Raw genomic sequence first — 16,435 nt, forward strand, 5'->3', positions numbered from 1 at the left:
AGGCCAGCTTTTAAAAGTATAAAGGAATAGCATATTGAATCATGACTTGCTGTTATCTAAATATTTATAATAACAACTATCATTTTACATAGCACTTTATGGCTTAGAAAGCATTCAAACCAAAGCCAGATCTCTTTTCACCACTGTATGTATGTATGTATGTATGCATGTATGTATTTTTGCAAAAAACACATTGAAGCTCTGCCTGAAAGGATGCTGCATTTTCAACATCAAATGCCAGAAATGTGGCCTGAATAGCAAGACAATTCCTAAAAAAACTGTTAATTTCTCCAAAATAATTGATAGGACTTCAACTTGTGTACATGCTATAGCACAAGTCTCTGGCCTTCCTTTTTTGGTACTTGCTGGCACAGCAGATGGGGATAGTAAGTGGCAAAGATTATGGCTGACCACACATGGGGGAATCAGCCCAGCCAATGATGACCTTGACCTGCATAAGAGTTGAGGCAAGATATCAAGTTTGCTGTACCATGACCTGATGAGTCATTGCCCTTCCAAGCATCCTGTATAGTGTTAGAGGGAAAGATGTAAAACATACTCTCTCCAGTCTCCTAATAAAGTTGGATTAGCACAGTTTGTGCAATCATATTCTTTATTATTTAAATTTGCCTAAAGTTCCCAGGGCTTAAATGAGCCACCAATTTATTTATAGTACAGCAATAAGAACTTTGGAAATGCTGCTTCCGGCTCAGTGTTTCAAACAAAAACTCACAAAGCTCATGAGCTTCAGGGCTAGGCACAGTCTTGCAAGCACTGGCGTGGGAGTCACAAGGCCTAATTCTAGGCCTGGTTCCACCTGGCTTGTCGTATTGCCTTCAGCAAGCTAGTTAATAAGCTTGGACCTCAGTTTCCTCATCTCTAAAATAAAACAGTTGGAATAATTATTGGATCTCTAAGGTCCCTTTCACCTCTGACATTCCATGATTGCAAGGGTATTGCTACTATGATTCAAAAAAGGCTTTTTTTACCTTTTCAAGTGTGCTATTTCATATGGGATATATTTACTGTTCAATCCTGCTACCAAAAATGAAAAAGTCAGTTCAAGCTTCAATTTCTATGTGAAGCCTTTTCTAATACTCTCAGCTGTTGGTGCTTCCCCCAACACAATTATGTTCTAAATCTTTTGTATGTCCTGTGGTATGTATATATTGTCTCCTCCAACGGAATGTAAGCTCCCTGACTTACGTTCAGTGCTGAGTTCTCTGTCTGGTACATGAGAGGTAGCTAGGCAGTACAGAAAGTAAGAACCCTAGAGCTGAAGTCTGGAAGAGCTGAGTTCAAATCCAGTCCCAGACACTGTGACTGGGCAAATCACTTAATATTCATCTGAGTTTCCTCATCTATAAAATGGGGATAACAATAACACCTGCCTCCCACAGTTGTTTTGAGGATAAAATTTGTGAAGCACTTTGAAAACCTTAAAGGCCAATATAAATACTAATTATATTCTTATTATTGTCATTAGCATTAGCATTATTACTAATTCTCATAGACGAACTCATTAATTTCAAGGACTATTTCTATATTTTTCCTTTGTGACCCTAATACCCAGCACACTGTCTGACATATAGCCTCTTTAATAAACAGTTGTTGATTAATTAACTGATTGGTTCTTTATGAGGAACTACCTGGACTCTTCACTCCTTAATCCCTTGTAGCAATAGGTTGCTTGGGTCTTCACTCAGTGCCAATCGACAAATCTTGAGCCACTTTTTTTTTTCAATTGCTCTGTCCTCTGACCTACATTCAGCCAAAGTCATCACTCAAAATTTCAGGGCATAAGGGCTCATTGATGTGAGTATAGGATTGAAAGTTCATTCTGTTCTGAAGGAGGCTTTTCAACTGATCTTTTTATGTGGCTTTGGGCAGGTCACTTAACCTCTACATATTATTTCCTTCATCCTTGAAAATGGGCATAAACTAAAAGCAAAGAGCCCAGCTTTATCTGAGTATGATGACAAGGTTAAAAAACTCCATTCTTTCTTTTTTTTTTTAAAGTTTAGCTCTGAAGAATTGATTCAACAATCATTTGTGAAATGTTTATTTTGAGTCAGTTGTTGTGCTAGCCATGGGGGATGTAATGATGACTGAAGTTAAATAGTGCATGCTCCCAAGGAGCTTATATTCTATGCTATCTGATAAAACCATAGGTAAGTCAGCAGTGTCTGGGGGTTGGCCTATTTCATATATGATACAATTCCATTTGCCGGATATTACCCTGACTTACTGCTTAGTGCGTAGCACATAGTAGATACTTAATAAATTCTTGTTGACTTGGTAACAAAAATTGGATTTGAGACCCTTAATTTGCCTTGTTGCCTCCTGGCTTCAATATTCAGATCAAATAGCACCTTCTACAAGTAGCTTTTCCTCTCCATCCCTCTGCCATGCCCCAAAGTTGATGCCTTTCTTCTCAAATTACCTCCCATATGTTGTGTGCATACATAGTAGTTTACATATTCTCTCCCCCAGTAGAAGAATGTGTACTTCTGGAGATTAGAGACAGCATTTTTGCTTGTCTTTATGTCACCACTGCTTAGCACAGTTTCTGGTACGTAGTAAGTGCTTAATCAATGCATTTTGACTGACTGACTGACAGACAGACAGATGTGTCATTTGAGAAAAAAAATATTCTCATCATTTTATGCTTACATATGGGCATATTTCTTGGTGTTTTGTATAAATGTGGCTGAAAATTGATACCATTCTTGGACTTGTGAATGCTGATGGAGAGGGCACTGAACTCTGAGTCAAAAAGACCTGGATTCAAATCTTGACATACACGTTCTAGTTGTATGACCCTTGGCAAGTCACTTAATCCCTATGTGCCACATTTTCCTCATCTGCAAAGTACAAGGATGGGCTCCACGGTTTCTTCCAACTCTAAAGCTATAATCCTATAATTCTATAATTGCAAAACACAATTGCAGACATAAAGTCTGAATACTAAGAAAGGCTCCTGGCATAGTAGCTAGAATGGTGGATGTGGGTTCAGGAATACTTGGGTTCAAATCCCACTTCAGATGTTTATTATCTACCTAATATTCAACCTCTCTGAACTTCAGTTTCCTTATCTATAAAAAGGGACAATAATAATAGCAACCTGTTCCTCAAGTTGTTTTAAGGATCAAATGAGATAAATGTGTGTAAGTTGCTTTCCCAATTTTAAAGTCTCTATAAATGTTATCTGTTATTGTGCATACCTCCCTCTCTTTGAAACATGCAAGAGTTTAATGTTAAGTAGTTACTGTTGTGGGATTCAGTATTGGTGTTGAGGTCATACTACATATTGAAATATTCCTGAGACATGTATTATAGTCATTGATAGTGGTCCTCAGAAATTTGGCTATGTTGGTCCACGTAGATATCCAGTAATCATGGGAAGAATTAGAGCCAAGACTGCACAAAGGTGGTCACAAGATTTCTCTGGGGACTATTTCAACCTGCTCTCCCTTAAGAAGAATGACCACTACCTGATGAGTCAATTAATGTAGATGCCTGCTGCATGAGTTGATCTTTCTAAAGCCAAACTTCTCTGGTATCAAAAAAGATTAATAGAATTTGGGCCAAGCAAAATGATGCCATCTTTGTCTGTCATTCATGATGCAAAATCTGAAAGAACATTGTACACAAAGTATCCCCCACAAGGTATCCCTTCTATAGTCAGGTTTCTAGTGTTTCATGAAGATGCATGACTGTTCCATGATGATCTTCTTCTATGCCATTATCAAATTGACTTTTGAAAGGAAAGGAACAAATTTTTATAAAAATAATCTGGAGTTGATATATGATAGAACAAGTACCACATCAAATAAATTTTCAATGAAGGAAAATATATTTTGTGGTTCAATATATTACATATAATGTGTACAGTTACATATAAATATAGCTATATGGAGGATATAAACATAGCACAGCTATAAATATAGGCATATGTAAGGATATAGATAATCTGGAGAATAATGGTATGTATTGACTTTGGGAGTAGAGGGAGAGATCCACCTTTTTTTCTCTAAAAGGAGAAGAAAAGCAAATAGCCCGACACTTATTACACGTAATTAAACTAATTCTCATGATGATAACAAAGTAGTTTCATATTTTCACTGTGTTAAAATTCTTTTAATGTAATTAAACAAGGCATATTTTCATTCTGTGTTCTTAACAATTACTCTTTTCAAAGGAAGACAAAAAAAATGTGAATTTGGGGTTGCAATCTGCCAAGATGTACTATTATCAAACCTAAATGACTCTAAATTTACGGCACTTTTGGAACATTTGTAAAAGAAATACATGTATAAAAAAGTAGGCTAACTGACAATACCATTGGAGAACATGGGCATAGGATTTGCAATATAATAAAAGAGACAATAGTTGTAATTTATAGGTATTCTGTGATACAGTAACTCTAAAGAAAGAAAGTTTTTCTGGCTACAGACAGCCCCCCAAATCTAGCAAATTAAGAAACTTCTTTATGACATGAGAATTCTGTCATAATCAGTCATCTGGCCTGTTAACCCTTGGGCTAGTATTTTGTTCACTTGTCTCTTCTCCTTCCTAGTCAGTTTCATGAACTAGAATTGTTGTGGAAGTCACTAACTCAACCACTGGGAAGAAAAGTCATTTTTTTTAAAATCCCTATTGCTTGTTGGACCTGGAGGGAATTTTTTGTACTCTTGTCAGAGGATGAATGAGTATCATCATATGAAAAGCATGATTTGACTGAGGATGTTGTCAGAGAACCTAGGTCTACGTGATGCCCACAACATCTAAAACTCCAAGCCAACACTTATATTTTTAATAAGCATAACCCATTTGTCAATCTCCGTGTGTGCTGACAGGTAACATGTAGTCAGTACTGTTGGTATCTCCTCACTACTGTAAGTTACATTAATTCGTGAAAAATACTCCCTGGAGTAATACCATCTTAACAAAATCATGTCAGGTAAAAAAGCCCCATGGCCCTGAAGAATACTTTTTATTTTTTAAATTCCAGAAACATTCACTTATATTTCTTTATAAAATATACAAATGCTTGATGAATTTGTTCAAATTAATATTGTCCAATAATTGATGGAATATCATTGATTATAATGTTGAATTGATTATTCTAACAAGGTCCATTAATATGTGGAGTGGTGACTAACTATGAGGCCTTTGGTAAATTGCTTAATCACTGTACAACAGTTTCCTCTCCTGTTAAATGAGGACTTAAGAGTGAAAAAATTCTAAGATTCCTTCTAGCTCTAAATAAATCGTACCATACCCTATGAAAAATAACAAAAGAGTGCTCTTTAAAACACTTTCAAATTAATGTGCTTTCTCACATGGTATAGAATCATATAAATACCTGTTCACCACAGCAGGGATTCAGTGGGGTTTAATTGATTCCCTTTTTTTTTAAGTGATTATAGATAAACACAGATCATAGGTTATTGGTTTCAAGGTATTAGGAGGTGCAGTGGATAGAGCTCTGGGCCTCGAGTGAGAAAGATAAGAGTCTTCTTCAGTTCAAATCTTGCCTCAGATACTTATTAGCTTATCCCTGTTTGCCTCAGTTTCCTCATCTGTAACATAAGCTGAAGAAAGAAATGGAAAGCCACTCTGGTATCTTTTGCCAAGAAAACCCCAAGTAGGGTTACAAAGAGTCAGACATGACTGAAAAACAATAAAACAACAAAACACCATTTTTTGATAGTTACAAATGTTTCTTTAAAGCACTGTTGTATTAAGCATTGTCAAGAAGTTACAACAAAGAATGATTCTGATAAAGCACCATGTTAATGTGATCACATGTGACATTTTTTTTCCAGGGCACATTGATGGAAACAAGTTCTGTTTTCCTTACAGGTAACATGGCTATTTGTTGACATCAGATGATTAGCACATGAGTTGTCTGTCTTTACTTTGTACTCTTCTATCCCGTGCATTCCTTATTATGCACACATAAGGCCTTCCTGAAATAGGAGAATCATAAATGCAACACAAGACATGGGCAATTTGCTTCCTATGCTTTGTCTAAAAGAAAAGGAAACCAATAATGTCTTCCACATTGCTGATTAAAATGTTATAGTAAAAACACTATACTGTAAATGAATAATTCTCTCATCTCTTCCTTTTCCTGCTTGGATAGTACCTCTATAGAACACACACACACACACAGAATATGACATCAGTCAATCAATAAGCATTTATCAAGTCTTCATATATCCTGGTCACAATGCTTATCACAAAAGGCAAAGCAAAATAAAACAACAAAAACCAGTACCTGTCCTCATGGAGCTCACATTCTGATAGAAGTTCATGTTGTCAAGTCAGGAACCTGGTGACATAGAGATATAAACCAGAAACAAAAGTAAGGAAAGGATCACTTTCTCTAAATCAATGCCACATGAGTAAAGGTGGTTTAGGTGACAAAGTTATGAAGAATCTAAGAAATCTCATATTCTGTACAAAGAAATTGGACCTAGTATGCACTCAATAGATATTTGATGAATGACTGTAGTGCACGAACTTTATATCTGTTTAAATACCTAGCTATGTTCCATGTAGTTATGCAGTATCTAAGGATATGAGGTACCTCCCTGCTCACAGCAAAGATATGCGGTGCTTCCAGGGCAGCTGGGTGGTGTAGTGGATGGAACACCATTCCTAGTCAGGAAGACCTGAGTTCAAATGTGACCTCAGACACTTACTAGCTATGTGACCCTGGGCAAGTCATTTAATGCTGTTTCCCTCAGTTTCCTCATCTGTAAAATGATCTAGAGAAGGAAATAGCAAACCACTCCAGTATCTCTGCCAAGAAAACCCCAGTCAGACACGACTGAAAGGATTGAACAATAAAAACAACTGCCAAGACAGACTGTGGTATACACTGTCAGAAGCAGTTACTGTTAATTTAATTGCTTTTTTTTAGAAGCCAGTTTTCAACCCGAGGCAGGGTGAGTAGAAGTTGGGGTGGTATTGATGAAAGGTCATAAGACTCATTTTTATAATGGTATTTCTTAGGGAAAAATGGAATTGTACTTTTAGAGAAAACTAGATGGCTCAGTGAATAAGAGTCCTGGGCCTGGAACCAGGAAAATCTCAGTTCAAATCTGGCCTCAGACATTTACTAGCTGTATGATGCTGGGCATGTCACTTAACCTCTGTTTGCCTTAACCTACTGGAGAAGGAAATGACAAGCCACTCCAGTATCTTTGCCAAGAAAACCCCATGGAAAATATGGTCCATGGGGTCAAAAAGAATCTGACAATACTGAACAACAATTTTGAGAAAGTATAAATTTAGAAAAAAAAAACTCCCATTAAACTACTGATAACAGGAAGTATTTAATACATGAATATAAATATTCAGTCCAAAAGGGATTCTCATAAATTCTATTTTTAAAGAGCAAAGGGCTAATGGTAGTCAGGAATCAAAGCCTTCTCCTGCCTGGGAGAAGAACAGTCTATGGGGAAATCACACTGGCAAATACAGAACTTGGTAACAGTGTGTTTTGTCTTTAAGTTTTTGTCCATGAAAGGAAAATATACAGGAATTCTAAGAGATGCGGAGTATGAAGCCCAAGACCTTTCCTCACTAGAGGAAAGCAATCATAATAGAGTTTCTTTTTACAGAGTTTTGTAGCATAACAGAGTCTGCAGAAGTTCTCAGACTCCTATTATGAGTCACACTTTCTTAATCTACAAAATGAGGATAATGGCTTATAGATTTTAGTGTTATAGGGGACCTAAGAGACCATTTAATGAAAACTCTATGTTATAGATAAAGAAACTGAGATGCAAGGTCACATGGAGTTAAGATTCAATCTTTGATTCTCTGACTCTAATGTTCTGCTCCACCACACTAAATTACCTATCATACAGAATTCTCATGAGGATAAAATTAAGTAATGGATATAAAAGACTCTATAAATTATAAAGCAATATACAAATAGCATTTATTGTTATCACCAACATCATTATTGTTAATACCTGGTAAAGATGCCTAGGGGACTTGGAACTACAGACAAACCTGAAAAATCTCGGGATTTGTCAAGACATATTCAAAGTAAGCCAGACTCTTAAGAATCTGGTGAAAAGTAGAGTTGTTCCAATCAGTAGTAGTACTTGTGCAAGTGAGTAGATTAAACAATTAAATGTTTGTTAATAATATATCAAATTTTGTGCTTTCCAGTATGAAGCCTGTATTCTGTTGTTTCCTTAGTTAGGAAATTTTTGTTGTTGCTTTGTTTTGTTTTTCTCTTCCTGAATGCATCTTTTAACTTTGGCTCTTTTCTTCTTTGAAAATATAACTAGAATGAATCTAATTTATAATAACTGAATACTTGAGTGTTCATATTTCTTTACATCTTGCCTAGATAATTTTTTTTTAAATTTATGTATCATCTAGTGAAAGTTATTCTCAGCCAGTTGTGCAAAAGATTCATTTTTTTTAATCTTTTGACTTTTGGAGCTAACTTTTTAAGGTAATTTTCAACTATGAATTGTTAGTCATTTTATTAGTCATCTAACTTTTTACTAGAGCATTTCAGTCATTAAAGGTTGCCTCCCTTTCTTTTTAGTAAGGAGTTACATAGAACTCAAGTTATACCAAATCAATCCATTAAACTTCTAATACGAAATATTAACAGAATGGATTTTGCATCCCACTAATTATACAGCTTCTAGAGTTTGCATTTGGTGTCTGTATAGATCAAATATTCACAGAGTCATGTAGGTGGTGCAGTGGATACTGGAGTATTGGATTTGGAGTCAAGAAGACTTGATTTCAAATCCCATTTCAGATACTTCCTTACTATGTCACTCAGGGGTAAATTACATATCTTGGCCTCAGTTTCCTCATCTGAAAAATGGGGATAATAATTGTACCTACTGCACAGGATTGCTGTGAAGATCAGACTGGATAATAAATGTGAAAACACTTTGCAAAAATTAAAACACTCTACAAATGCTAGTTATAATAGCTATTTTTATTATAATTATTATCTCCTCTTCCCAATGAAGAAGAAAACAGTGGTTCTGTTCTTCTTACATTAACCTAATTCCCACCGCATAAATAAATTATATTAGTAGGAAGAAAGTCAAGAATGGGACACTTTTACCTATTTGGTGGAATTCCAGGTATTTACTCAGCATATCTGACATAAGCAAGTAACTAATGTAATTAGGGACACATCTGAACAAGGAGGTTTGGCAAGTGCTTCCGTCCACTCCACCAAAACCGAGGTCTGCCAGAGGACAAGTTGCTTATCTGCATGCGTGTCCTCACCCCAGGGAGAACTCAGCATCATTCCACAAAAACACAAGATTTGTTTGGCATGAGGAGAGGGAGTTAAATTCAGCTAGAAGATACGCTTATTGTGGTGAAAATGTCAATTATAACTCCTCTCCCAAAATGATTTGCCAGCACAGAAAGGAATGTAAAGCAGTCTTGCCTCAATGTTAAATATTAAAAAGTTTTATCACCCGTCCTTGCATGTTGCTATTTCAGAATTCCCAGGCAAGGAGGAGGTGGTGGGGAGCATTACATAATATTCCTTTTGTAGACGAGTTAAAAATCCGAAAGATCCTCTGTTGGTTCTAAAGACTTGCAGAGTCAGTTTTATACTCAATCCTTGGAAATAACATTGAATGACTCCCTAAATGGGGGCAAGAACTTCAATGCACACAGAATGAAAATTCTAGGTACGATCTTCCATCTGGTATTCTATATGTTACCACTTTCCCAAGTGACAGTCCATAATTTAGTGGTTTTATGAAACAGTTTCCAACAACTGCTTCAATTATATCCCCAAGGCATTTTTGGTGATTTTTATTTACTATACTACAGTGGCAGCATGGTGTTATGGATATAGGCCTAGCCTTGAAAATAGGAAGTTCTGTGTTCAAATTCTACCTCAGAGAGTCACTACCTTTGTGAGGTCACTTAACCTTTTTATGTTTCAGTTTCTCATCTGCAAACAGAGCATTGGACTCATTAACCTCTAAAATACTTTCTAGATCTACATTTTGATCCTATGGCATGTAGACTGAAAGCTTAACTGGAATTTTTTATGTAAATTTGATACATCTATGCCCTGTGTTTCAGAAATATCAAAAGTCAGCAAAGAAACTTTGAAGAAGGGAAAGCTAAATAAATTCCTTCAAACAAATCAGTTGACATTTGGTTATACTTTCAAGACCTTCTGGCAAGTGTACAAAACTATTGACCTAAAACAGGGCAACATGATTTGGGTAGGATAGAGATAGATGATTCATACCTTTCATTACTTCAGGCCTCCATCATAGTCACCCTATGATTTCTGCTATTTAGGGCTACTAACAAATAGACAAATCAGGTGGGCAACTTTAAATAAAAGATGACTTTAGTACTAAGTAACTTTCTTTTCACCCAAGGCTGAATCCAATTGTGTAAAAGAAAGGGAAGTTCAGGGAGCAATAAAGCCAATGGTAACATTTACCCAGTGCCAGATGTCTCAGTTCAAATGAGAGTTAAGAGTGAATATAGTGCAGATAGGAACATCTGGCACTAGTTTCCATGGACAAGGTGTCTAGAGATCTCTTTTGGGGTTGTATGTCATAGTCAAGCCTTTAAGAGCAGCAGTGGTATCTCTAGTATTCTAAAATGGGAAGTGATGAGGAGAATTACAACACACACACACACACACACACACACACACACACACACACATGCACACAGAGATTACTATGTTTCAACAGTAGCAAGTAAATGAGGTCGCTATCAATGTGACATTACTGTCATTAGAAAAATCTTCTCCCAGAATATTTTTGCTACATTTTATTCTTCATACAATAATAATAGAGCATGGGTCTTCAATAAATATTCCCAATGATTGTGCCATAAGAGCATGTGAAGTAAGGGAAAGGCTACCAAGATATAGTAGTGATAAAAAAAAAAGTGAAAGCAAGTGCTTTCCTAGACATTCTGTCTACAAAATACAAAATTAAATACCTTGCATTTTCTTGTTACTATAAACAGAATCTCATATTATGTAGCTACACAGCATATGGTACTCCACTTTTATGGAATGTAGAAGACATGGAAGGAATTTGGTACATGTGACTTCAAATTCACAAGTGTGGAATTCAAGGTCCATATCACTCCTCCTGTCCATCTGCTGCTTCTACATAAGAAAACAATATTATGGCCATTAATTTAGTGAGTAAATTGGAGACAGAGAAGCTGTGAAATTGTTCAGAGTCACCCCTAAGAATCTATAGCAGAGTGGAGAATAAAAACCAATACTTCCAGGCCTGCCTAGTTTCTCCTTCTTTCTCCCACCCACTTTTTGGGCTAGACTGGAGATTTCAATGATGCAGGGATTTCCTGGTGCAGAAGGAGATTTCCTGATATAGACCAGCAACTGTTATTCAGTTTAGAATCTTAGAATGTTTCCCAGTTCATTGAGTGGTTAAGTGACATACTCAAGATAGATAAAGAGTATGTGGCAGAGGCAGGACTTAACCTGAGTTCTCTTTAACCCCTGGACCATCTATCTAGCCAGTATTCCACCACTGCCTCTCCCCATCCAGTTTCTGTTATTATGCTCCACTCAATGATCAACATGCAGTAGAAAGAACAGTCAATTTAGAGTCAGAGGACTTAGGTTCAAATTGAACTTCTGATACTACCCATGTCACCTTGGGCAAGTTTACTTAAATTATCTGGGCATCAGTTTCCTCATCTATAAAATGAGACCACTTGATTAGATATCCTTTCACATCCTTTGAACACCATGAAATGTCTTAAGGAAAGACAGATCTGAAACTTTCAAGTGTTTTGGCTATTTCTCATTTTACATGACATACATGCAAAAGAGACAGATTATATATGACTTGTAACTTCTTTCTTACTATTATAAAATGATTCCTATTAAATGAGGGACTTGGCAAGACATGGTAACAAAAATCAATTGTCAAGATCTACAAGGGAGCCTGAAATTTCTGAGTAGATTTTGACGCAATCCTTCTCTGTGTGAAGTCTAGTTTCCAGCTGCTAAGGATAGTCTTGTCTTTAAAGTACATTAAGCCCAAGCAAACCACACTGCAGGGGCTATGTCTGAATGGATTTCTTATGCACTAGAAGATGGGTTTCCTTTGGCCTGTCACTTCTTGGCTTCCAGACTCTCCTATATTAACACTAGAGAATAACACACTGGGAAGAGTTACTCAAAGCACAGTGGAAGAACAATCAAAGCAATCAGTACTTAATTTACAGCTCCTAGTGATTCTACTTGAAAAAGTCAACCTAACTCCCATCAAAGCCAGTCTTTCCATCCTCAACCTTAAGCATAATAGAGGATTCAGTCATATCCGGCCACCATCAAGGGAAAAACTAAGCCAGCTGAACTGAGTTCACTTGTTTTTCAATTTCAAAAAGACACTTGAATGATATCTTCAGTGAACTTTTATTTTCGTTGCATCTTCAATTCCTATCCGGTATCCTCTTTGGGTTTTTTGTTTGTTTTTTTGGAGAGGGATAGAATTGTTTGTTTTTAAATCATTCTAGATGAGTTATTCTAGGAATAGTAAGTTGAAGTTGCAAAGAAGTTATACTAGGCCTGATGTAAAGGAAGGAGGGGGTGGAGGGAGGGACTTCCTAAGGATTATAGCTATCCAAAAAATGAATAGACATGCTCCTGGGATAGAAGAAGACTTGGGGCTTCTTAGTCATTCAAAGTACCTACTCAATCTCCCTCTTTTATTTCTAAGCCCACAGTCTTTTCCAGTCTTTCACTTATTGTTGTTCAGTTATTTCAGTCATGTGCAACTCTTCATGACCCCATTTGGGTTTTGTTTTTTTGACAAAGATACTGGAGTGGTTTGCCATTTCCTTCTCTGGTTTATTTTACAGATTAGGAAGCTGAGGCAAACAGGGTTCAGTGACTTGCCCAGAATCTCTTCACTGTGCCACCTAGCTGAACCCAGTCTTTTAGTATCTTCCCTTTTTTTTTTCAAATACTGTGTGACTCAATACCTCAACACTCTAAAAATCATATCTCCTTTAACATGGACTTCATTTGTGCATATTTAATCTAGTCTAGAGGTTCTCATGTTTGTTTTATTTAATACCATTTTTCTTAGGTTTGGATTATAGAGTCCAAATAGGGTAGCTCCAGTATTCTGTAACATTATTGATTTGGAGCTAGAAGGGATCTTGTCATTGTTAGGAAAAACATTTCATCAAAATTTTGACAAATCTACTGCACTGTTTTTTCTATTCATTGATCTCCTTACAATTAAATACTTAAATGTGCTAAGGATAAATTGGCTTTACTGTATCCTCTGAATAACTGAATAAAATAGCATTCACTCATCACTTATGTGCTAAACTCTGAAGATACAAATAAAAAATCAAAGACAACCACTGTCCTCAAAGACTTATATTCTAAGATCATATATATATATATATATATATATATATATATATATATATATATATATATATACATATATATATATTATATATATATATATACATGTACGTATGTATGTATGTATGTATGTATGCACATAATGAGATTAATGGCCAAGGAGGGACACTCTGGTCCAGAAAGTTACTGGAATGGGAGAGAGAAAGAGAGAGAAGAAGGAGGAGGAAAAGGAGGAGGGAAAGGAAAAAGAATAGAAAAAGAAGATGGCCAATTGGTGAGTCTACTGACACATGCCTTCTAGGATCAATGGCAGTTAATTCGATTATGGTTTCAGAACCTGAAGTACATTTAAGGAAGGAGGGGCCTAGGATATGCTCATGCTGATGAGGTTGTTGATAAGATGATCAGTCAGTAAAAAGTGAAAATAAGAATGGCTAGAATTTTTCTAAGACAATAAGGCAGGTGGGGTAGACATCCCAAAGCATGCCTCTGGTCCTAGTATCAAGGCAATTGGTGAGAAGACGGCTGGAAGTTATGGATTAAAATTAAATACTGCTGCATCCTTCTTGAATTAATGGGCCAAGACAGAGAATTCAAGAATCATTGTATTCAGTGAATAAAATAACTAACCCAATACCTGTATGTCATACTTCAAGAAAATACATTTTTAAGAAACTTTGCTGAAATATTGTCTAATGAAGAACTATGAACAATGACTTAGCTATTCTCAGTAATACAATGATCCAAGACAATCCCAAAGGAATAATGATGGAGCATACTATCCACCTCCAGAGAAAGAACTGATATTGATTGAAGACAAACTGAAGCATATTATTTTTCACTTTCTTTCTTTTACTTTTTTATTTTATTTGAGTCTTCTGATACAAATGACTGATATGGTAATGTTTTACATAATTGCAAAAAAAAAAATAACTTTCCTGAGCTTTTAGAGCCAGAAAGTAAAATAACAATGAAAAGAATCCATCTGTCACATCCCAAAAGAAAATCCAAATTGAAAACACCGAGGAATGCCATAGCCAAAATGAAGATTAAAGAAAATATATTGCAAGCAACTAAGAGTTCAAATCCTAAAGAATCACAATTGTTGTTGCTGCTGTTGTTCAATTGTTTCAGTCATATCTGACTCTTCCTAACCGTGTTTGAGGTTTTCTTGGCAAAGATACTGAGATGGTTTGCCATTTCCTTCTCCAACTCATTCTGCAGAAAAGGAAACTGAGGTAAACAAGGTTAAACAACTTGCCCAGGGTCACACAGCTTGTAAGTGTCTGAGGCCAGATTTGAACTTGTCTTCCTGACTCCAGGCCCAGCACTCTATCCTCTGTGCCAACTAGCTGCTCAAAGAATCACAGCAATAATCATCCCCCCAAAAAAGTATGCTGCAATTACCATAAAGGAAGGGAAACCCTGGGATATAATAAATGAAAAGGCAAAAAAAAAAATCTTATAATCAAGAATACATTATCATACAAAATAGGTGAAGTAGCCAGGGGGAGGAGAGCTAGATAGAATCTTTGGTATATAAACACAGGAGTTAAGAGACACCTAGAAAAGTAAATCTATTTAAATAATCATAAAGATATAGATGATGACCAAGTACTTATATTCTAAGATGGGAGAGAAAAAACAATTTGGGTCTCAGAGGTAATAAAGTAAAACAAAATGAGAGGAGGAGAGAAGAAAATAAGGAAAAAAGTGAAGAAGAGGAAGAAGAACAAGAAGGAGGAGGAGCAATAGAAGAGAAGGAGGAAAAGGGAAAATAGAGGAAGAGGAAAAAGAGGAGGAAAAGAATGATGAAGGGAATGAGAAAGATGAGGCAGGGAAGCAGGAGAAAGAGAACATGAATTTATTATTCTTACTACTTTTAAGATTTGGAGCATATCAGAAAAAAAGAATATATGAACATGGAGTTAGGGATGAGAGAATAAGAATCTCATGAACCTAACTCTTATCAGAGCTGGGATTTTGTGAACACACACAAGCAAAGACTTTTTAAAAGATAGACAGTAAATTCAGGAGCAAGTCAGTGAAAGGTCTAAGAAAAAGGTCAAAGAAACTGAAATTATGAAGGAAAGAAAATAAAAGGGAGATTAAATGAAGAGCAAGAAATCTAAGAATTAGTGATCTTTGTGTAGGCTGGGTGAAGAAAGTAAAGGCAAATAATTATAACAAGAACACTCCAATTACCCACTAAAAGTGTTGATCTCATTTTTATATTTTACGCACTTTGTTTTTGTTTGAAAAGAGAGGGGTTGAGAGCAAAGAAAGGAATACTTATAAAAGGATACAATGGAGGTAAAACAAAATTAACGATCATAACCATAAACGTAAGCATGTTGAATTCAGCCATAAATAGAGAAAGGTTATATTAGAAAGCAGAAACATATATGTGAAACCATATATATATATATATATATATATATATATATATATAAACACAAAAATTCACAGAGACTTAAAATGAGAAGCTGAACCCAAACTAACTTCATATACATAGAAAGTGAATTTGGCAATCATGATCTAGAACTAGGCAACCATAAAAATAAATATGGTTAAAAACATAACCAATGAAACTATATTATGTTTAAAAACATCATAGATAATGAAATAATATCAGCACTTGCAGGTAATAACATAGCATCTGAGTTTTTAAAGAAAAAGCTAATTGAATTAAAGGGAGAAATTAAAAGCAAAATTGTAATCTTAAGTGCCTCAATGTATCTCTTTCAGCCTAAGACAAATCTAACAAAAAGAAAAATAAGGAAATTTAAAACCTGAATATAAACCTAGAGAATTACATATCATTGCCATCTGGTAATGACTAAATGAGAATAGAAGGGAATAAACATTTTTCAGCTTTATATGACCCATATACCAAAATTAGCCAAGTTTGAAGGCATAAAAACTTCACAGTCAAAATTTTAGAAGAAAAGTATTAAAGCTATACTATATGGATCAAAATATATTAAAACTCCAATCAATAATGGGCATTTGAAGAAA

General features: G+C 35.6%; 1 pseudogene; it reads left to right on the forward strand.

Moving 5' to 3' along the window:
- Window positions 1-8,003: 8,003 nt before the first annotated feature.
- LOC110216270 (DDB1- and CUL4-associated factor 4-like) overlaps window positions 8,004-16,435 on the forward strand; it is a 28,268-nt pseudogene continuing 19,836 nt past the window's right edge.

Source organism: Phascolarctos cinereus, unplaced genomic scaffold (genome assembly GCF_003287225.1).
Source record: "Phascolarctos cinereus isolate Bilbo 61053 unplaced genomic scaffold, phaCin_HiC Scaffold_4;HRSCAF=312, whole genome shotgun sequence".
NCBI lineage: Eukaryota > Metazoa > Chordata > Mammalia > Diprotodontia > Phascolarctidae > Phascolarctos > Phascolarctos cinereus.